This window comes from Buceros rhinoceros, unplaced genomic scaffold (genome assembly GCF_000710305.1).
Source record: "Buceros rhinoceros silvestris isolate BGI_N320 unplaced genomic scaffold, ASM71030v1 scaffold18906, whole genome shotgun sequence".
Classification (NCBI taxonomy): Eukaryota; Metazoa; Chordata; class Aves; order Bucerotiformes; family Bucerotidae; genus Buceros; species Buceros rhinoceros.
In genome coordinates this window covers 10,061-19,172 of record NW_010415992.1, presented here as the reverse complement: position 1 = coordinate 19,172, position 9,112 = coordinate 10,061, and the positions used below count along the sequence as shown (strand labels likewise).

Sequence of the window (9,112 nt, the reverse complement as noted above, 5' to 3'; positions counted from 1 at the left end):
TTGTGACTCTAATTTTACTGTATTTAGTCTTAACTCAATTAAATGTTCCCGGAGGTAGTCTGCTTTTTACTCATGCATTTTTTTGTGGTTTTGGGTTTTTTTTTTTTTATAGTATGCTGATACTGTGGGAAATACGGAGATAAATGTTGTCTAGACTGTAGCTCCTGTGTCTTTCCAACCCGTCATAAAGGGTTGTTTGCTTTGCTTTGGTTGGGTGTACACCCATGGGCGTGTTTAACTTAAGTAACTTCAGCTTCCTGATGTGGAGGACCTGTTAGCTGATGCAAAGAGAGGCTGTCATGCTCCCAGTCTTTTCACCTCAACTTGCCCTAAGTAACTCTGCTGGTATCTGATTCCCCAGAGAGATAGGTAGTCCAGGGAGCTCAGCAGAAGACTGAAAGAGAAGGTGCTCCTTTATCATCTAGACTAGCAGGTACCCATTTGATGGCAGGGAGTAGGGACCATCTCTTCTGACAGAAGCCCGCCATATTGTGCGCCATGTTGTAAGATGGCACCTTCTAAGAATGTGGTCAGCTGTGAAAGTCTTCTTCGTCTTTTGCCAATGCAGAGTTTGTCCCACCAGTAAAATGCAGGGGAGAAGTTTCTTAACCCCCATCAGTACTGAAATCGTGCTGCTGACCGTGCTCGCTTTAGGGAAAGGCGAGGAAGAGCAGCGCTCTGTAACTGTCAGACAGGTATTGGGGCTGTAAGTGTTCGTCCCAGTTAAGAGCTACGTGCACACAGATGAGCGAGCAGCTGATGAGTGTACAGCTAGAATTCAGATTTCTTTTTCCTGGACAAAGAACAGTCACAATCCCAGAAGGAGCAATTTACAGGATGCTTTAAAGCCAGAACTTGCTGAGTTTTCACTTCTTTGCCTGGATTATTCTTAGAAAGGAGACCAAAAAAGGCGTGGAAAGACTGCTTCAGAAATTACACATTTGCAGGAAAATATCCCATTTTTAATTCACTTATGCTGCAACATTAACAGTATTTGTCTGCATCATTTTCTATACTGCTTTGTTTTAGCTACAGCTAATAATTATATATGGTGCAATAAAAATAGTGTGCAGTTTTTGAGACATGATTAACTGTGCCTCATCAGTACATGGAGGAAAAAATATAAACCATGTAATTGGTAGGAGAGACTGTGTATATTGCAGTCTAACAGTGATGTTGTGACACATTGCAATCATTGCACTGAGAGCGTGACGGTAGCTCACTTTAGCACTGCTCTACTTTTGAGTGCTTCTCTAAAGCCAGTGAAAATATTTTTCTCTGAAAACTTGTTTAAATATTCTAGAATATAACCAGTTCAGGCTTAAGCACTGTACTTCCCTGTTACTTATCAGAAAAGATACAAATATGTTTGCATAGTATGTGGCTTTGAACAGTTGGGGCCCCAGCTGAAGCCATTAGTCGCTTGCACACTAGTAGAACATGTTACGTACTGGAGATTCAGTCTGCTCCAGCTCTTAGAAAATCCACAGGTTTTGCATCTTCCATGGAGAAGCCTGGGACAACACACCTGGAAAATGGGCATATCTTTCTGGGTCTCCTTCCTGTCCTTGGAGAGATCACTACAGGCACAGTGACTTCCTGCAGTCTTTTGCGTACCACTCTAAACCTTTGCTTGTTTCCTGTCTCTTGGCATTTACCTAATAGTGTGTCACTAGGGCATGCTATAGAGATATCCTGAGAGATGGAGAAAATTAAATTGTACCCATGCACCCTTATGCTGGCTTAAATGATTGGCCACATTTAGTCTCATGTGCGGAAGGCAGGTATGATTTGCTCTTGGAAGACCAACCTTGAGTTATTTGCATATCCGGGGTTAATGAAAGGAGCGCTGGGCTGAGGAGTTTGTGTTAGGACCAGCGCTAACAACATGAAGGCTTGTCTGCTTCTGAGTTATTAGCTGTGTACTGTTTGCCATGAATACAACTTTTTGTTAACCAGTCCAGGAAAAAAGGTCGGGACATGCCTGAAGGGTTTGCTGTGGCATCTCATCAGGGGCTTATCCTGTTTCCAGAATAACCTCAGTCCTGAAAGGACTGATGATTGCAGACAATAAATCTCTGAAAATTTGGGACCTAGTAATACAGGGAGTACAACCTTGAAGGATTCAGGTCCTGGCTACACAGTGCCACAGCTGGCCTGTGTGGGCAAATCAGCTCCAAGTTTCTGAGCTGGACTTAGAGACCTCCTTAGAGGTCTCTTAGAGACAGGTGCCTTCCAGCCAGCACTTCAGTGATTGTATGATCCTCTGAAAGGCCAGCTGCCATTTTGTAGTCCTGTCCCTCCAGGTAGTGCCAAAAGTGGTATGACATGGAAGCACACCTGATGCTGTGTGCTATGACGAAACCATTGGGTTTTGGTCTGGGAGCTGCTGGAGTTGATGTCGAGAGAGGTAAATCCCTTCATTGTTGCCAAAAGGTCGGTCCCCTTGAAGCCACCCTGATTCTGGAAATACCAGAAGAAATGTCAGGACTGTTTTTCATGACATGCAGGCCAGATGTGGGCAGAGAAGTGGTTGTAGACGACTAAAGAGCTTCAGGCTTCATGTTTGATACAATGTTTGTAAAGGACTTAATTCTGTCTTTGGACCACTTTATGACATGGCGATGTTGGGCAAGAAGGGACATGGCACATTGCTGCTGATGATTCTGAAGGACTCTAAAGAGCTATGAGATGCTGAGTATTTTTGAGGATGCACTTGTGTCACATAGTGTTCTCAGGGGGAGGACATGCTGATGTATGACTTGATGATTGTGGAGAAACATGGAGCTTACTGCGGCATCACTGAGAAATAGAAAAGCTCCCAAATTTGCCCACAGCGGTCTGTAAATGTGGGTGCCAAATCACACGTGAGATGTACCTCATGTCTTTGTGTTGGATATGGGAGGGAGCAGTCCCTAGGTGTGGCCAGGGACTTGAGAAGGCGATCGGCAGCAGACTGTGTTCCAGGAGGGCTTTTTCCTAGCAGTCCTCAGGGTTATAGACTGGATCCTTACCAGCTGTTTGTTCAAACTCGTTAGTTCAGGCAAAGAGTAGGTGAGTGGCAGGCAGTTGCTTACTGTGGCACACAAACAGAGGTGCAGTAGGAGCACAAGTGAGTGAAGAGGCTGAATGCAGCACGTCCCCCTGCATTTCAGCATGGCTGTGTAAAACAGTTGGATGCTGTGGCATTACTTTCACCTTTCGTATGTTTCTAGCTTGTTAAAATTGCATCTTGATAAGTACATGAAGTCACAGCAGATGGCAAAATCTGCAATGTTCTCTCTAACTCTTTATTTTAATTAGGTTTTCAGTTATCTCTTTATGAAAAATACTCTGTGAGTGTCTGAAAGTATTGCAAGTATTTAAATAAGCTCCTGGTGCAACTTCTCAAGAGCTGAACTCAACATTAATACCTTTATGAAAAGCTTTCCTGGATTTTATCTGTTCTTTTTAATCTTTTGTGCAATGTTTTGTTCTTGTTCAGATACTGGTTCATATCTTTTCTCGATTTGGTGCTGGACACATCAAAACACTGGCTGTGAAAATGATCTGTACTCTTTACCAAGGCAGTAGTGATGTGTATGGTTTGGAGATTGGTCAAAAAGCAGTTGTGCACAAATGAGCCATGGCCAGCACTGTATTTACCTAGTGTATTTACCGTATTTATCATATTTACAGAATGCAGTCTCCTGACCAGAATTAAAATCGCTGCATGTTTAAGTACCAGTCTGCTAATAAACTGTGCTGAGAGCTTTTTTTATAATCGCATCGAAAATGCCCTTTTTTGTTAAACTTGGGAATAGTTTTGTGGGAATGACAAAAAAGCTAAAAATCATTAAGACAGGAGATACCACCTGAGTATAGACTCAAAAGCATCTGAATTCCACCCTTCTTTCTTTTTACCTCAGGTTTGCTCGAGGCACCAGAAAAGGAAGCTTTCAGTCCACAAGGTTAAATTTTATCCAGATTATGAACACCTGGCAGGATATTGGTTAATAAGGGGCAGTGCTAACTATACCACCCGTAGTTTCTGTGTGACCATAGAAACGCATGGACTACAGCAGGGTAGAAAGATGCAGTTTACATACAACCTGCATATGGTACCAGAATGTGTTTTAGAAGTAGGTTTAATGATCCTTTACCTTAATAGCAGAGAAGTGTGAGAATAAACTCATGGAACCGTGCTCATTTCATCTGCTGTGGCTCCAGTAACCTTTTAGATGATGTGATAATATTCACTGTGTTACTGCAACACCAAGGAATTCTTACTTTCCCTGTTTTAAAGCAGTACGTACCTGAGACTGAACATGTGCAAGAGCACAGTTCAGAAAGGTACCCAAGCCTGCAATGATAAAAAATAATATAAGGCAAGAGATGGCAAAATGGACCTAATCCAGAAATTAAGTAGTAGGGGAAGTTTGTATCAACTTCTAAAAGTATTTCATTGTTGAGATTTTGAGGGCAGCAATTCCTATGCTGATTTCATCTTCTCTTGCACTTTGCTGCTTCTTTTCCTCTGTTTCTGTGAGTATGCTTCCAGCACAAGCTCAGATTAGGAAGAAAATACAAAACATGTTTTGTAACAACAAAATACTCATGCAGGATATGTAAAATAGTTAGTCAATGAGATTTTAAAAATGTGTTACCCAGTGGTATTTAATTACTGCTTTTGTCACAACTAAAAAGGGATATTTTCCAAGAAAATTTATTAGTGGGGTTAAACAGAGTACCGTTCAGATCATCCTTATTTGGGAAATACTAATGGCCAAATGAGTATGGAGATGGAGGAGATATCTTGCTATTCAGTCTGTTAGGGGGTATTTAAAGAAGAAATATGTTGCTGGTCTGTAAATGGTGACTTGGGAAAAGGAAGGAAAAGCATTGAAAGGTAAAATAGCTATTTTTATGAAAACCAAATGGGTATAAATTAGCTGTGAATAAATCAAGGTGGGAATTAGAGGCTATTCCTAATCTTTAGTTAAGGTTCTGAGAGAGAAGTCAAACTGAAAAACAAGAGAAAAAAAAAGACGTGTTAAAACAGGAGTAGGAAACAGCTTTTTTAATCTCATGTGTCCGTAGTTTTGTTATAATAGCAGCGGTGCTGAACACAGAAGCGTATCTGTGCAATATTGTCACAGCTTTCTAGAAGAAAATGATTTGTCCACACTGCAGATTAATCTTAATCATTTTAGTTGGTAAAAATAACATATATCTGAGGACAGTTTGTTTTCTTTTTTCTTTTGTTTTTTCCTTTTTTCCTCCTCCAATATACTGGATGATTTTCTCAGTATTATTGGTTGCATGCGATTATGAATGACAGTTTTTCAGTTAAATTCCAAACTGACAGTAGAATACAGGAGACAAAAGATGCAGCCTGATGCATCACTTGAGCAAAAATGGAATAAATGAGAACTTGGTCTAAAACTTGGGTCTTAATAGTTTTAACTCTGTAATATAGTGTCTGTTCATCAAATACCATTTATTCTAAAAAAGGCTTTCAGTGCAGTCTATTAAACATTTGTTAAAGTTACTAGGCTTGTGACTTTAGTAAACTTCTATTTTGTGACAAATCCATTAGACGTAAACATTTTTAAAGATATTATTGCTGTAGGGCGGAGTAAGTCTGCAGCTATATTTCTTTCTTGTTTCTCTGTTGGCAATTGATATGGACCAATGTGAAAAATAAATAAGGTAAGCTATTAATAACTCAGTAATTGCCTCGGTTGCGAAAGAAGAATTTGGAATCATATACTGCTTTGTGTTTAGAGGTAATATTTAATTGCAAAGTAATAAAGTTGCAGTATGTTTAAATGTGTATATTTTCATTTATTTTCAAACTTGTCATGAAGGGGTAACAAACAAATTAAGTAATTTTTATGTAAGTTGGAAGCAAGTTTGTTTTAAGGTGCTCCTGCCTTTAAGAAATGCCAAAGCTATTAATTTCTCACAGAAGAAGAATGGAGTGTGTTTTGTGGGATGGATGACATTTTTAGTGATGCTCTGCGTTGCAGGGGAGCGGGGGGTGTGCGATATGAGTAGCCCTGAGAACAGCATGCAGAAACGTTCCACCTTTATGATGGTTCTCCAGGGCCATCGACTCTGTGATACTCACACCTTGGACTGTATTACGAGTGTGCCATCAAAATTGTTTTGAAACCTCTTTCCGTCTCCCCAGCCCCAAGCTGGTATCTCAGCCTGCCTCCTTCCCCACTCACAGCCACTGTCCCTGGGGGACCCTAGAGCCGGGGAAGACTGGGGAGCCCTTTCCTCTCCTGTGGCTGAACAGGGCCCCGGGGGATGCCCGCAAATCCTGCATGTCCCCAGGAGCCGGTGGGAAGCGGTGCCCCACTGTGCCGAGGTGCTTTCTGTGGTATATTGGTGTGCTCCTCATGGTCCCTGTCTGCTTAGGGCTGCACCCCTGGCTGTACAGGGTGAGCATGAGGGTCTATAGCCGAATGCTTTACAGCAGAGATCCCTTCACTTGTTTGAAGGCGTCCCCAAGCAGCAGAGAGGCAGGCAAGCCGTGTGGCATGGACGCAGCAGCATGGCCACAGCAGCAGCCGCTGGTTGCTGCATGCAGGGCAGCGTGCCAGCGCAGGGCTCGCTGGGAAGAAATAGCCTGGCAGATGCCTTTTTTTTTCCCCCATTACTATATATCATTTTTAATCATCTCTAATAATGCATTTTTCTGCCGCAGTTTGGGAACTCTGCTTTCTGGTACCCCTAAGTGAATGCCCCTTGACCTGATGGATTGAAAAGTTAAGCTGTGGTTTCCAGCTGCGTGTTCACCTTTTTAATGGCGATTTTCTTTTTTGTTTGGTGCAGGGCCGTATCTGCAGAAAAGCTGGCAAATCAAAAAAGTCATTCAGTCGAAAGGAAGCTGAAGCAACATTTAAGAGTTTGGTGAAGACCCATGAAAAATATGGGTGGGTCACCCCACCTGTCTCTGATGGCTGATGTTAGCAACCTGCACTTGACACAAATGCTGAACAAAAGTACTGTGACATCTCCTCAGTGCTGTACACCGCCCATCCTTTTCTACTTCAGCTTCAGTTACATACCATGAATGTCAAGGAGACATCTAAGTTATTTATGAACAGATGTGTTTACAGAGGGAGAGAAAAAAAAATGCTGTGTAGGATTATATTGCAAGACTGGAGAATGGTCATCATTGAAGTCACTTGAGCGGATGCTGAGATTGCGTCATTTGCCCCCATACAGCCCACATTGTCTTCAGCTTCTTTCCATGACAGCAGCGCCAAACAGCAGTACTGGAAAGTCTATCCATTACTGCTCAGTCCATTTAAATGTAAATGAAACAGTTAATATTTAATAGGGAAGCAGTGCATTGCAGGTACATGTTTGCTGTGCTGTTTATCTTTGTCTCCTAGCAGGTCAACATAACTTGAAGATTTGTCTTTATGTGGAACTGTGGTCTGCTGTGACTAAATTTAGACCTCATTTGTGCTCTATATATGACCTTTAATTCATAAATGATATCAGAATTAAAATGCTGAAAGGTCCTAGTGTTGAAAAATTATTAAGTGGAATCACCCAACCGGTTACAGTGTGCTATCTATGCTGATATTGTGATGTGCTGTTCAGAAATAAACCAATGCAGTTAGCTGAAGGTTAGGTGGTTTTTTTAAACATATCCACACCAGAGCTTGGAGTGGTTGATTGGTGGTAGCAGAACCATAACGCTGCCGGTACCTTCTGCAGTGGCCTGTAAGTTCTTCAAAATGGCAAAACAAACGAATGGAAATGGACAAAGCAATCTTAAAAAATTATCTGCTTAATTTTAAAATGATATGCCAGTAACAGAGTAAAAATTTTCAAGGCAAATGGAACACGGTTTGTAAGATGATTTGCATGACTGGAATTTTCTTTTTTCACTCAATAGACATTGTATGTGCCTAGAGCCCAGTATCTGAGAAAACCCACTGATGTATATAAATGTCCTATTATTTAATCATTAAGATTTAAGTTTTCTGATAAGCAAATTGAAAAAAACTTTCTAAGGGACTCCATAAAAGCTGAAGGTAATGTTTAGAATGGTATAAGAAAAGCATTGAAAAATGTGGATTCAGAATGGAAAATCATATTGAACACATGCTGAATAAAATCACCAGTATCATTTCTGTTGCCTCAGGAATTCAATTGTTTTGGCCAACTTTTGTATTCGAAGTAATAGGTTTTCTGTTGTGAAATTCTAGGGACCTTATAGATCTGTCTATCTGTTGTGGTGATGTTTTAATTGAAAGCAGGACAGTATCGATTGTAAGATTAATGTGGAGCGGGGAAAAAGGTATGTGTTTGAAAATGCTTTCCATCCTGTGGCTAACACAAGACCCAATTGAAATGGTTGACCAGTTCCTGTTTGTATTTCAGCAACAGTGGACACTGTACAGAGAGTTTTGGAGTTTGATTTAAAACTAGACACAGCGGAGAACAAAAGAATAATAAAGGACAAAGGAGTTCAAATGCAAGTAAAGAAGCAGCACAGCAGGTATTTTTGCAAAAGCGCTCCTCAGTTTAACTATAGATGCTTTGCCTCTATAGCTGCTTGCCAGCTAGACAGGGAGAGAAATAAAGCCTTCACCAAAATGGTGACACAGGTCAGAGCCACTCAGTTTTGTGGACACGGCTGGTTTCTGACACTTCTCGTCATCTCCACCAGCTGTCTCTCCCCTTTATATTCTGACCATTTGTGGAATTCACCTGACGTGCCTTATCTCAGTTATAAATTGGAATGCTTCTTGCCACAGATATGCACAGATTTTGCTGTGATTTTTCTCACCCTGCTTTATACTTGGTGACGATGCTGTAATCGTGCGTATATACTTTTCCCCTCAAACTCTTTATCAGTTCTGTGCACCCAGTGGCAGAATGTGTCTTTTGAGTGAGGAATAACATTTCAAGTAATTGATTTACTCAGTTTTATAAACATTTTCTTGCTGTCCTTTATGAAAGAGGAAACTAGTGTGTTTACTTAGGCATAAAATAATTTGCAATCCCTACCAAGGCTCCCTGAGAACATACAGAGGGATCTAGCATTGGAAAGCATAAGGTTTGTTATTTCCCTTGGAAAAAGCCCTTCCCTTGTCAGCAC

At 41.1% G+C, this 9,112-nt stretch overlaps 1 long non-coding RNA gene across 1 annotated transcript in view; it reads left to right on the top strand.

Annotated features, from left to right (window-relative positions):
* The window catches only part of LOC104494763, a 16,350-nt gene extending 8,209 nt beyond the window's left edge, over positions 1-8,141 (top strand). Inside the window, exon 2 of the long non-coding RNA XR_727804.1 lies at positions 6,826-8,141. This is a non-coding gene — a long non-coding RNA (uncharacterized LOC104494763). The remainder of the gene's footprint in view (positions 1-6,825) is intronic.
* Positions 8,142-9,112: the final 971 nt, after the last annotated feature.